General features: G+C 47.4%; 2 long non-coding RNA genes across 2 annotated transcripts; one reads left to right on the forward strand and one right to left on the reverse strand.

Moving 5' to 3' along the window:
* Positions 1–454: 454 nt before the first annotated feature.
* LOC115300217 lies at positions 455–6929 on the reverse strand. The gene is made up of 2 exons (XR_003912550.1): positions 6559–6929; positions 455–679 (listed from the first exon to the last, which is right to left on the reverse strand). It is a non-coding gene; the product is annotated as an uncharacterized LOC115300217 (long non-coding RNA).
* Positions 6930–7029: 100 nt separating this feature from the next.
* On the forward strand, positions 7030–10026 carry LOC115297868. Its single transcript, XR_003911499.1, has 3 exons — positions 7030–7100; positions 7347–7405; positions 9688–10026. It is a non-coding gene; the product is annotated as an uncharacterized LOC115297868 (long non-coding RNA).
* The last annotated feature ends 361 nt before the right edge of the window (positions 10027–10387 follow it).

Here is a 10387-nt window from a genome sequence, read left to right on the forward strand (position 1 = left end):
ATTCAATCACTCCAATTGGAATCAGTTGCTGCTATTGGAAACTGAGGTCTAGAGCTTCTTCTTAAGAAGTCATAAAGAAACCTCTTTCCATCACATCTTTAAGGGAACCAACCCCACCTCCTGTCCTGGTAATTTCCTATCCCCTCTCGGCAGCACTCTGGATGCTTGTAGAGTCACGTGTCCCTAGTCAATCCCAGAAAATGTTCCTTTTCAAGCTCAGTGTGAGAAGCTTTACAGAGCATCCTGGAAACCGTATCTGACTGTGTTTACTCTTGCTGATGATTAAAGCTGACAACTGGAGCACCAGGAGCCCAGACTGTGGGCACAGGACTGCTAACGTCAGGACAGAGGATCGATAGCAGTGATGGGACCCAAAGAAACCCAGCCCCTTCTTCCCCACTTTCATGGTGTAGACTTGACAGAAGAACAGATAGGTCAAGAAAAGAGACAGAAGAGCAGTTAGGTCAATTTCTTCAAGGAAGGACTCTGCTCCATCTTGGGCGGGAAGAAGTAGTGGGGTAGGTGGTGGGATGACAGCTTCCCTGTAGGCTCCAGGGCTGTGCCTGGGGGCCTGGAGCATGGATTGTGCTCATCCCTATGGAGCAGTGATGAGGAAACAGTGACGGTCCAAGCTCTGAACATCCTGACGAACCCTCCAGTCCACACTGATTGGCGAGACCTTGAGAAGAATGAGAGAAAGGGAATCAGGAGAGGACACACCGGATCCCTGCCCATGGAATGAGGGTCCTAGCTGGAGTGGTCCTCAGACTCCCCTGTTCCCATCTCTGTGGCTACACAGTGGCAGGCATAGTGCAGCGAACCGTTTGGACCTGGAATAACCTTGATCTTTGACCTCCTTCATTTGAATCTTCTGGAGGCAGGAGGAGGAGGGTAGCAACGCTGTGTCTTCTCTTTCTGTCCTTCACACAGCTGCTCAAAATCCTCCTGGGGTCTTCCAGTCCACATAGAAGAAAATCCAGAGAGCTTGCCGCAGACCCTGGGGCCCTGCGTGCTCTGGCCTCTGCCCCCTCCAGCCTCACCGCCCACGGCAGCCTCCATGCCATGCTGTGAACACGCAAGCATGTTCCTGCCTCAGGGCCGTCACACTTTCTGGTCCTTCTCTCTCATGGTCACCAGTCTTAGCAATTGAGAATACAGGGTGCCCAGCTAACATTGAATTTCAGATAAACAACGAATCATTTTTAGTACAAGTGCACCCTGTGCAGTATTTATATAAATTTCTTTTCTTTTTTTAAAATTTATTTTATTTATTTTGAGAGGGAGGGAGAGAGAGAGGGCAGGAGAGGGGTGGAAAGAGAGAATTTCCCATCAGGCTCCCATGCTATCGGTGCGCCATTGACCCATGAACCATTAGATCATGATCTGAGCTGAAATCAAGAGTCAGATGCTTAACCGACAGAGCCACCCGGGCGCTCCTATCTGAATTTCAAATGTAGTTGGACGTCCTGTACTTTATCCGGCAATTCTAGGAGCTCTCTGGAATGCTGTTCCCTCAGATACACACCTCCTTCAGGCCTGCTCATGTCACCAGAGGCCTTGCCCTTCTGTCCCATGTACAATAGCAGCCACATCAACCTCCTCTCATGTCCTGCTTCATTTACTTGTTGACTCTGTCTCTCCCAGGCCCGTGTGTGCTCCATGAAGACAAGGGTTTCTTTCTTTCTTTTCTTTTCTTTTCTTTTCTTTTCTTTTCTTTTCTTTCTTTCTTTCTTTCTTTCTTTCTTTCTTTCTTTCTTTCTTTCTTTCTCCTTCCTTCTTCTTTCTTTCTCTTTTGTTTTTAATGTTTTATTTATTTTTGAGAGAGAGAGAGAGAGACAGCGTGATCAGGGGAGGGTCAGAGAGAGAGGGAGACACAGAATCCAAAGACAGGCTCCAGGCTTTGACCTGTCAGCACAGAGCTTGATGCGGGGCTCAAACCCACAAACCGCAAGATCATGACCTGAGCTGAAGCCGAATGCTCAACTGACTGACCCACCCAGGGGCCCTGGCAGGGATTTATTTCTTCACTGTAGTATCTTCAGTCTCTTGACTCATTGGAACTCGATAAACATTAGCTGAGTGATCCAGTGACCTCTTACCGTGGCTCAGTCTTTGCAATATGACCCCGTGGACTTCTCTCATCTCTTTTCAGGCCACTCCCCCTTCCTGTGGTGCACCAGCCATGCTGGCCTTCCCTTGGTCCTAAGACTTGACAAGCCCTTTCCTGCTTCAGGCTTTGGAACTTGCTGCTGGGTCCAAACCTTCTCTGCTGTCTGTGCTGCTCTTCCCCTTCTCCTCTTAGGGCTCAGAGAGGGCTTCCCTGACTTCTCTATCTAAAGTAGCCATCTGACTCTACACTTTCATTCTCATGACTGTGTTTTCTTTCCTTTCATACTCTTACTGTTCTAGGAAATCATGTTGAATGATTGGTTGGCTTTGGTTTCACATCTCCAGCCCACAAGAATGTCAGTTCTGTGGAGACATCAGCTGGTTATGACTTGTGTCCCCAGCACCTAGCCCCATGCCTGGTATATAATATGAATAATCAATATATGTTGACTCAGTGAGGGAGTGACTGTGGGATGGGTGATACACCCCACTTTGCAGGAGCCTCAGTGACCACAATGAGGGGGAGGATGAGCCCAAGAACCAGCCAGGAGAGGGCTCCCACCAGGAATCCTGGAGGGTACTTCCCACCACCATGGCCCCTTGTGCTTGACTCACCCAACTGATTGGGGGTGAGGAAGTCTAGAAAGGTAGCTCCCTGCTTCTCGCGGCCTTTGTGGCAATTAGGAGACACCATGTCCTTCCCAGTGGAATGTATCCTTCAGGCCCAGAGAGGAGAGTGCCTCCTCCATGCTGCTTCCTTTCTACTTTGACACTTTCTGCAAATGGTGACGAAGCCCAAAGAGATGGTGACATCCTGGTGACCTTGGAGGCTGCTGTGGAAGTTGACCACTTTGGTCCCTGAACAGTGGTGGAAGACCAAAACACCTTCCCTGGGCTAGAGGAGGAAGGCATGCTTCTGCATGGGAAGGAAGCCAGCTTCTTTTGTTTTCCATCCCTGGACATTGTTACCGAATTGTGGCCTAGCTAATTACCACATGGGTGTATCCGCTGTGTCCACTGTATGGGAAGCACTTGATACATCTACTGTAGTTGAGCGCCCTGGTGAGGGGGACGTTTGTTCCTGTAAATGGAACAGGGTTGTATTAATGAACTAAACAAAGCCAGCTGTTTTCCCTTATTTGTGCAGAGTCCTCATGTCCACAAGGTCATCAGACTCCCTCTCTCTGGGACTAGCAGGGGACAGGCATGTGATGTGTTGTCCTTGGAAGCACAATCAGAAAAGAATATGTGAGGGTCCCTACAGTCATGAAAAGGCCACAGTGGTCTTCCATTCCACCTGCGTTGCCTGGAAGACACCCCGGGAGATGATGCCACAGCATGGTTGGCCGCACAGGTCCTGGTGTTGAAGTTCCACGGACTCTTGATGGAAATTCTTAGCAGGTTTGTGCTAGATCTTCTGGGATGAACTGTCTGCTTTTTTGGCAGGTGCCTCCCAACAACTCAGACTAGTTTCCTGGCTCCTTTGTGTTGAATGACCCTCAGAAGTTCTATGGCCCGAGGCTTAGTTGCACCCTCTGAACTCAGTTTCCTTTAAGAGTTTTTGCCTAAGGCTTGACAATTTTCTTCATGCAAGGTCTTCATCTCCCTTCACAATGAACCTTGACCTTGCTTTCACTAATGGAGGCATGAACAAATCCTTCTCTCTCTGGTTCAATCAAGAGAGATTACTTTGGGAAGAAATTTACTTTGACATTAAGGAAACAAGTAAATATAAGAGCACAGACCATAACAAGTGTAGAGAGTATGGGTTTCCTGGTGGGCACAACATATAGTCTCCCAATTCATAGATGAATCACCTGACATGTATGTATCAGGTCCCTCTGAGGCATTACACTGGGCATGGGGTGTTTAAGATGAAAAAAGCCCCTGATAATATAAAAAACAAGTGTTTCACAATATAATGTGACAAATGCAATAATGGAGGCACAGAGCAGGTGGGATTTTCCAACACACCTAAGGAGCCCCCATATCCCTTCCTCTACCAGGTGCTATCTGAAGAGACCTGTCCCCAAATCTCCTTTGTCAGTTTTGGGGACACCACGTTTTCTTGTTTTGTCCATTGCCACCCATTGCAGGAGAGCAAAGATTACCAAAGGAATTATGTTCTCTTGTACTAAAGGCAGCCTTACTCACTGGATTTTAGGAACAGTCCTACATTTATGTATTATCCTTTTAAATAAATATGACTCAGTAAATGCGTAGCTTCATGTGACTTAATCTGCATACCTTTATAGGGCTTTGCAGATAAACCAATGTAATACTTCAGAAAAAAATTCCTTGAGTGGACTATAGCCCACTTTCCGATTTGGAAAATATGGCTGCTTCTTTAAGTGGACAACAGGTGGAAAGCAGCCAGGATCCTGGGTATCTGCTCCCTTCTGAAGAATTTGTGCCCCAAGCTGTAACTAGCAGCTTCTGTGGTGCTGGTCTTCAGGTCCCCTGGGAGGAGCACCAGGCCCCCTCATTTGCCAGTGTTCTTCCTACAACAAAAGGAAGGAGCCCCTGTCAACTCTGGAAGGCACGCATCCCTGCGGAGAATCTCACTGAAAACAACATCAGTCTTTGCTCTCTTGATCCAATTCTGGGCTGAGGGAAAGAACAGGGAGAAAGAGAAATGAAGGGCCCTGGGCATGGGGGAAGGAGGGGATGTGAAGGCAGGGTGACATTGCAGACAAGGTGGTGCTGCCTCCATGCTTCCTGTGTAAGTCCCCAGTGGGTTTGTGAGGGTTACAGAGCACAAAGAGATGGTGTTCTCTTCTGTGTTGGCATCTGGCCTTTTCTGTCCCTGATTCTGCTCTTTATTTTGTCTTCTAGTGGATTCCTGGAAGGAATTAGAGATGACTTGGGGGACAGGGAAGGTAGGGGCTACCTAGAGTCAGTAGAAATCTCTTTATCCCGTAGGTTGGGGAATTGAACTAGGATCTGCTAGGAATGGATTCTCAAAATTAGATCTTGACTCTATGTATGAGGATGGGAAGGAAAAAGAATTGGCGCTGAGTTATTCACTTCCTTTCATTTCATTTATTTGTTTATTTATTTTTAAGTTTATTTATCAGGGCACCTGGATGGCTCAGTCAGTTGAGCGTCTGACTTTGGCTCAAGTCATGATCTTGTGTATGTGGGTTCGAGTCCCTGTATTGGGCTCTGTGCTGACAGCTCAGAGCCTGGAACCTGCTTAGGATTCTGTGTCTCCCTCTCTCTGCCCCTCCCTTGCTCACTCTCTGTCTCTCTCTGTCTCAAAAAAAAAAATGTTTAAAAAAAGTTTATTTATTTATTTAGAAAGAGAGAAAACACAAGTCAGGGAGGGACAAAGAGAGTGGAGAGAATAGTAATCTCAAACAGGCTCTGCACTGGCAGCATGGGGCCAGATGAGGGGCTTGAACTTATGAACCGTGAGGTCATGACCTGAGCTGAAGTTGGTGGTTTATCTGACTGAGCCACTCAGGTGCCCCTCCACCTCCATTCATTTTAGAAAGGACTCTGATAGGTACACCAGAAAGGCCCTGCAGCGCCCCTCCCCATGGCACCCCTGACCCATTTATTGACACAGGTAGAAATACCTGGGTTTAGAGCACAGAATCTGGGCTTGCATTTTAGTCCTGCTGCTTACCAGCTGAGAGGCTGAACTTTTCAGAGATTTGCTTTCCTCATCTGCAAAATGATGAGTGCAACGAGAAAATGTGTAACACCCTCTGAATAGCAAAGGATTGTGTAAGTGATGGCTCATTGCACACTAGGTAAATAACAGTCTTGAGGCCCACATGGGAACCCTGCCCTTTGGTCTTACTACATAAAAACCTTGGGGCCCTTTCCAGATCATGACCTTTTTCAGGGTCTCCCATCTTCCCTGGGACTCTAGAAGAAGAAGGTGTGGGGAGATCTGCAACAGAATACCTTACTGAGCCCCAGAATCTGACATCCCAGATCTCCCAGAATGGGATTCTCCCTCCCTCCTATGGGGGACTTGCCCAAACAGCTCCTCTCCCTGTTCGTGTCTGTGCACATGTTCCTCTCTGTCCTCCCTGCCTCATCCGCCTTGTCTGCTGAATATTCCTGACTCATGGCTCAGCATGAACATTGCTTGCTCTCTGTGGCTGCCTCTGAGTGCCTGAGAAAATCAATCTCTCACTCTTCTGTGTTCCTGCAGCATTTGTAAGACCTCTGCTGTTGTCTGATCAAGTCTGATGACGGCGGTTTCCTGCATTCCTGTCTCTCATTAGGCTGTGAGCTCTTTCAAGTCAAGGGCCATGTTTCCTGAGTCAGGGCCAAAAATACAGGTGAGCTTAAGTGCCTTCATTGTCATGGCTGAGTTTGAAAGGGCTCAATGAGGAGGGCTTGATCCCACTCTGGGGTTGTGGAAGGAGAAGGGTTGGTTAGGAGTGAGTGGGAAGGAGTTATGTGGTAATGTCTCTCTGGCTTTTCAAATACCTGGAGGTAAGGAGAAAAAGGAGGTGGCTTGGGCAGCCCCTGGAATATACTTAAGTCTCTGTGACTTGCTCAGCAAGATGTATCCACAGGAGGAGAAGAGGAACAGACTGGAACTAGAAGACTTGAGTTCAGATCCTGATCTGTCCACTTATTGACCATGGTATTGGTCATGTCAACCATTCTGAGCCTTAATGTCCTGCTCTGCAGAAAAACACTCCTTGTCTTCTGGTTTTAGAGCAAAGACAGTGTGCTGTTTACCAAATCCTGTCTCCTTTCCTCCATTGCTCCTTTCCTCCCTTGAAGTATATGGACCGTGTAGATTGAGATCTGGGCCTGAGTGAGGGTGGAAAGGATGTTCCCACGTGCAGGCTGGGCCCATAGAAACCTCCCACATGATCTCACATACTCTTTCCTGTCTGAATTCTAGAACTGTAGGACTTGGAGGCTCTAGGGGATGACAATGCCATCGGATGAAAGAAGGCTTTTCCTCCTGCGTCTGTGCAGGATGGAGTTTCCCCTCCTTTCTGCCTCTGCATGGAACGGTAATAAGAACAAGAAGCACTTTTATTATGTTAAAGCCACAGAGACTTTGGATCATTAATTATAGCAGTTAGCATACTTTTTGGCAGGGTGTAAATGGACAAAAGTTCTGAGTGTTATAACTTCAAAGTGTTATACTAATGTTATGGCTATTACCATGGCTTTTATTCTAGAAAACCTTTTGAATGCACAGCTATGGATTTCTTCCCCCTCCTCCCCGACTTTATATAAGTCCTGCCTCTTCTTAGGGATGGAGAGGGACCAGGGGAGACCCTTAGAAAATATCCAGTGGTCTTACTGCACAAAGGTATGTATGCTTGGGTGCCGGGGGTAAGATTCGTGCAGGAAGGGGAGTCTTGATTGACTGTTGTGCTCAGAGGGGCAGGCCTATCTCAGAATAGACTGTGGGAGGCAGTAGCCAGCACAGGGGGCCCTCATGTGAGCCTGTGGCCAGCTGTCTGAGCATCAGCTGCTGGAGGGCTGAGCACTCCAGGGCTAATAAAGGGAGGTGAAACTGAATCAGTTGTCAACAGATTCCCAGAGACCTTGTTGACCACACAAGCCACCCAGATCCCTGGTCCCTTCATATATAGCTGCTCCCGGAGGCTGATCTTGCTTGACTCTTAACCGTGGTCTTCTGACCTGGCCCAGCAGGGGCCTGATAGAAGACATGGAACACTCTGCAGATGGTGACTTGTTCTACAATCTGGGAAGGTGTAGTGAAGTAGATTACGGATGGGTCTGGACAGTTTCCCGGGCTGCTTCTGCAAGAAAGCCATGAATAATCAAGGAGACATACTCCTGACTTACAGAACGGAGAGGGAAGGAAAAGGGATGGGACTCACTTTATTGATCACCAGTCATGGGGCAGATACTTAATCAACATTACTTCTTTGAATCCTTACAACAGCTCTGAGGTAGGTATTAATGTTCCCGCTCTTATAGATGAAGAAACTGAGGCACTGGGAGGTAGAGTAACCTGCCTAGGATCACACAGCTAGAAATTGTTAGAGTCAGCATATGAACCCCAGTCTCTCTGACTTAGAGACTGTGTCCTTGACACTGCCCTTTGCAGTCTTCCCAGCAGGATAGACTATAGTCCTGTCTTCCAGGTTAGGCTGAGGAAAGCGACCCCCTAGTTCTGTGCTAGGGATTCTTATGGTGTTGACCCTTTTCATTAGCATGTCTGTCTCCCGAGTTTGCGAGAAACAATTTTCTGTGAGCATGTGAGGCCTAAGGTCAACAGATAGAGGATGCCAGGGTCAGCAGGTAGAGGCTGCCAGGAAAAGGAATGGGATTGGGGAAGTGTGGGTGTTGGGAGAAGGAAGGGGAGAAAGGGTGAGGAAAGAGAAAGAAGAAGCTGCGAAGGCCAAACAGGGAAAGGAAGGGAAGGACAAGGGGAAGGAGGTAGACGCTGGCTCCCTGGAGGTTTTCATCTTGAGTTGACTGTTCTCACTGTGGGGAGGGAGGGTGGCTGATGTCCCTGCGGGTGTCTGGGTGTCCTTCAGTGCTTGAGAGTCTGTGAAGATTCAATAGTTCTTCAGTACCTGTCTGGGCCTCAGTTTACCTTAGCCTAGAAGTTGAGAACAGTTTCAACTATTTTCAGTTGAGCAATTAGTCATTCCAAACCTAGCCCCACTGTGAGTCTTGTCCGGGAGCTGCACAAGCCATACCTTTGGCTAGCATCTAGGACCTGCTTCTTGAGATGTGTGCAGGGTGTGTTGAGGAGGACAGCCACCCCTTCCAGTGTGGACATGCCTGACCTGGGAGGCCGGGATGGATACTACCACGTGGTTTTCTGCCAGCTCTTCTGTGGCCATCTAGCCAGCTCCCCCAATGGACACATGGCAAGATGCCATATCTGTCTTTTTCCACCTGTCATTCCCTTAATGTTTGTGTCTAACCTCAAAAGCTCTCATTAACAGACAGCTCCACTTCTCTGATCCTGATTGGGAGGAGAAGATGCATTAAAAAGCAAGTTGCTTCTCCAGTGACAGGTCTCTGGCTCAGGGAGGCTCTGGGTGAGGGTTAGGGGGGCACAGCTGGAGTCCTCCTGAGCTCCCCAGGCAGCCTTCCCAGTGTCCTCCCATGAAGCTGCAGGGAGGGTAGGGAGGACTCTGGCCAGTGGCTGATGGAGAAGATGCACTCTCTATATTTGCTTCTGACTCAGAGGGAAAGAGGACTGAGCAGTGGCTGAGCCTCCTGTGGTGACCTGAAGAGATGCTCATGTGTTGGCATTAGAGAGGGAAAAGATCTTCAGGCAGAGTCTCATTAAGCCTCCCCACACGAGAATTCCCCTGTTGTGGAAAATTCAGATTCTGAATGCTGGTTTCAAGTTAATCTGTTGGAACCACTTGTTTATTTTACTTTCAAAATACCATCCCCCTGCACCCCCTTTTTTTGCAGAAGGTAATGCCTTCAGTCAAGTTTTTAATTTTGAGAGGCTCTGCTGAGTCTTTTTCACTGGTTGAATTATAATAAGACCAGTGAGGTCATCGTCGGTGGGTTAACTATAGTGAGGCTGGCAAGAAAAGTCAACCTCCTTTGATAAACACGGCTTAGTGACTTTAAGTGAACAATTTTCTACAGCAAACGTTGCAACACGTTGTCTCTTTCCGCCAACTTTAATGGGCTCACGATGATGCGTCAACCATCCTAAAGACTCAAGCCATTCAAGGTTATGGAAAAAGTTCGTCGTCTTTTTTCATAAAGAGGCTTAGATGGAAACTCAACTTTCTAGTGACAAGATGCAGAAGAAGTATGGATTTAACCTAAATTCTGTACCTGCTGTGTAAACATTCTCTAACCTTTTTCATGTAAGCACAGGCCCTCAAAACTACAAGGCTTTCCATCCACAAAGCACTTGTATCAATAGCTTCTTTACTTAATTTTTTTTCATTAGTTGCCATTTAATCAAGGCTAAATAAAAGAACTTGGGTTATTATATATATGTTATATATATTTTTTCCATATTCATTGCTATTCTTGAGCAAGCTACTTTGCCATATAATGGGGGTACAATTAGAAAAAACTGGAAGGAAGAAAAGTAGTGGGGCAGCTTTCTTCAGATCTGACCCTCTCCTGTGTACCACAGAAGACCTGAGTATGCAATGGAGGCCTTCCTTGCAATGGAGAGTCTGGGATGCTTCCTAGAATTAGAAGGGACGGTATGGTGGTTTTTGTCTAATCCTTGTCTAGTGTGTGATTTTTGTCTGAGCCAAATCCAGAGTGGGACTCCTATGAACACAGCACCCACCTTGGGGCCTGGTATACAGTGCATGCTTAATAA

Source organism: Suricata suricatta, chromosome 8, assembly GCF_006229205.1.
Source record: "Suricata suricatta isolate VVHF042 chromosome 8, meerkat_22Aug2017_6uvM2_HiC, whole genome shotgun sequence".
In the NCBI taxonomy this organism is placed as follows: Eukaryota; Metazoa; Chordata; class Mammalia; order Carnivora; family Herpestidae; genus Suricata; species Suricata suricatta.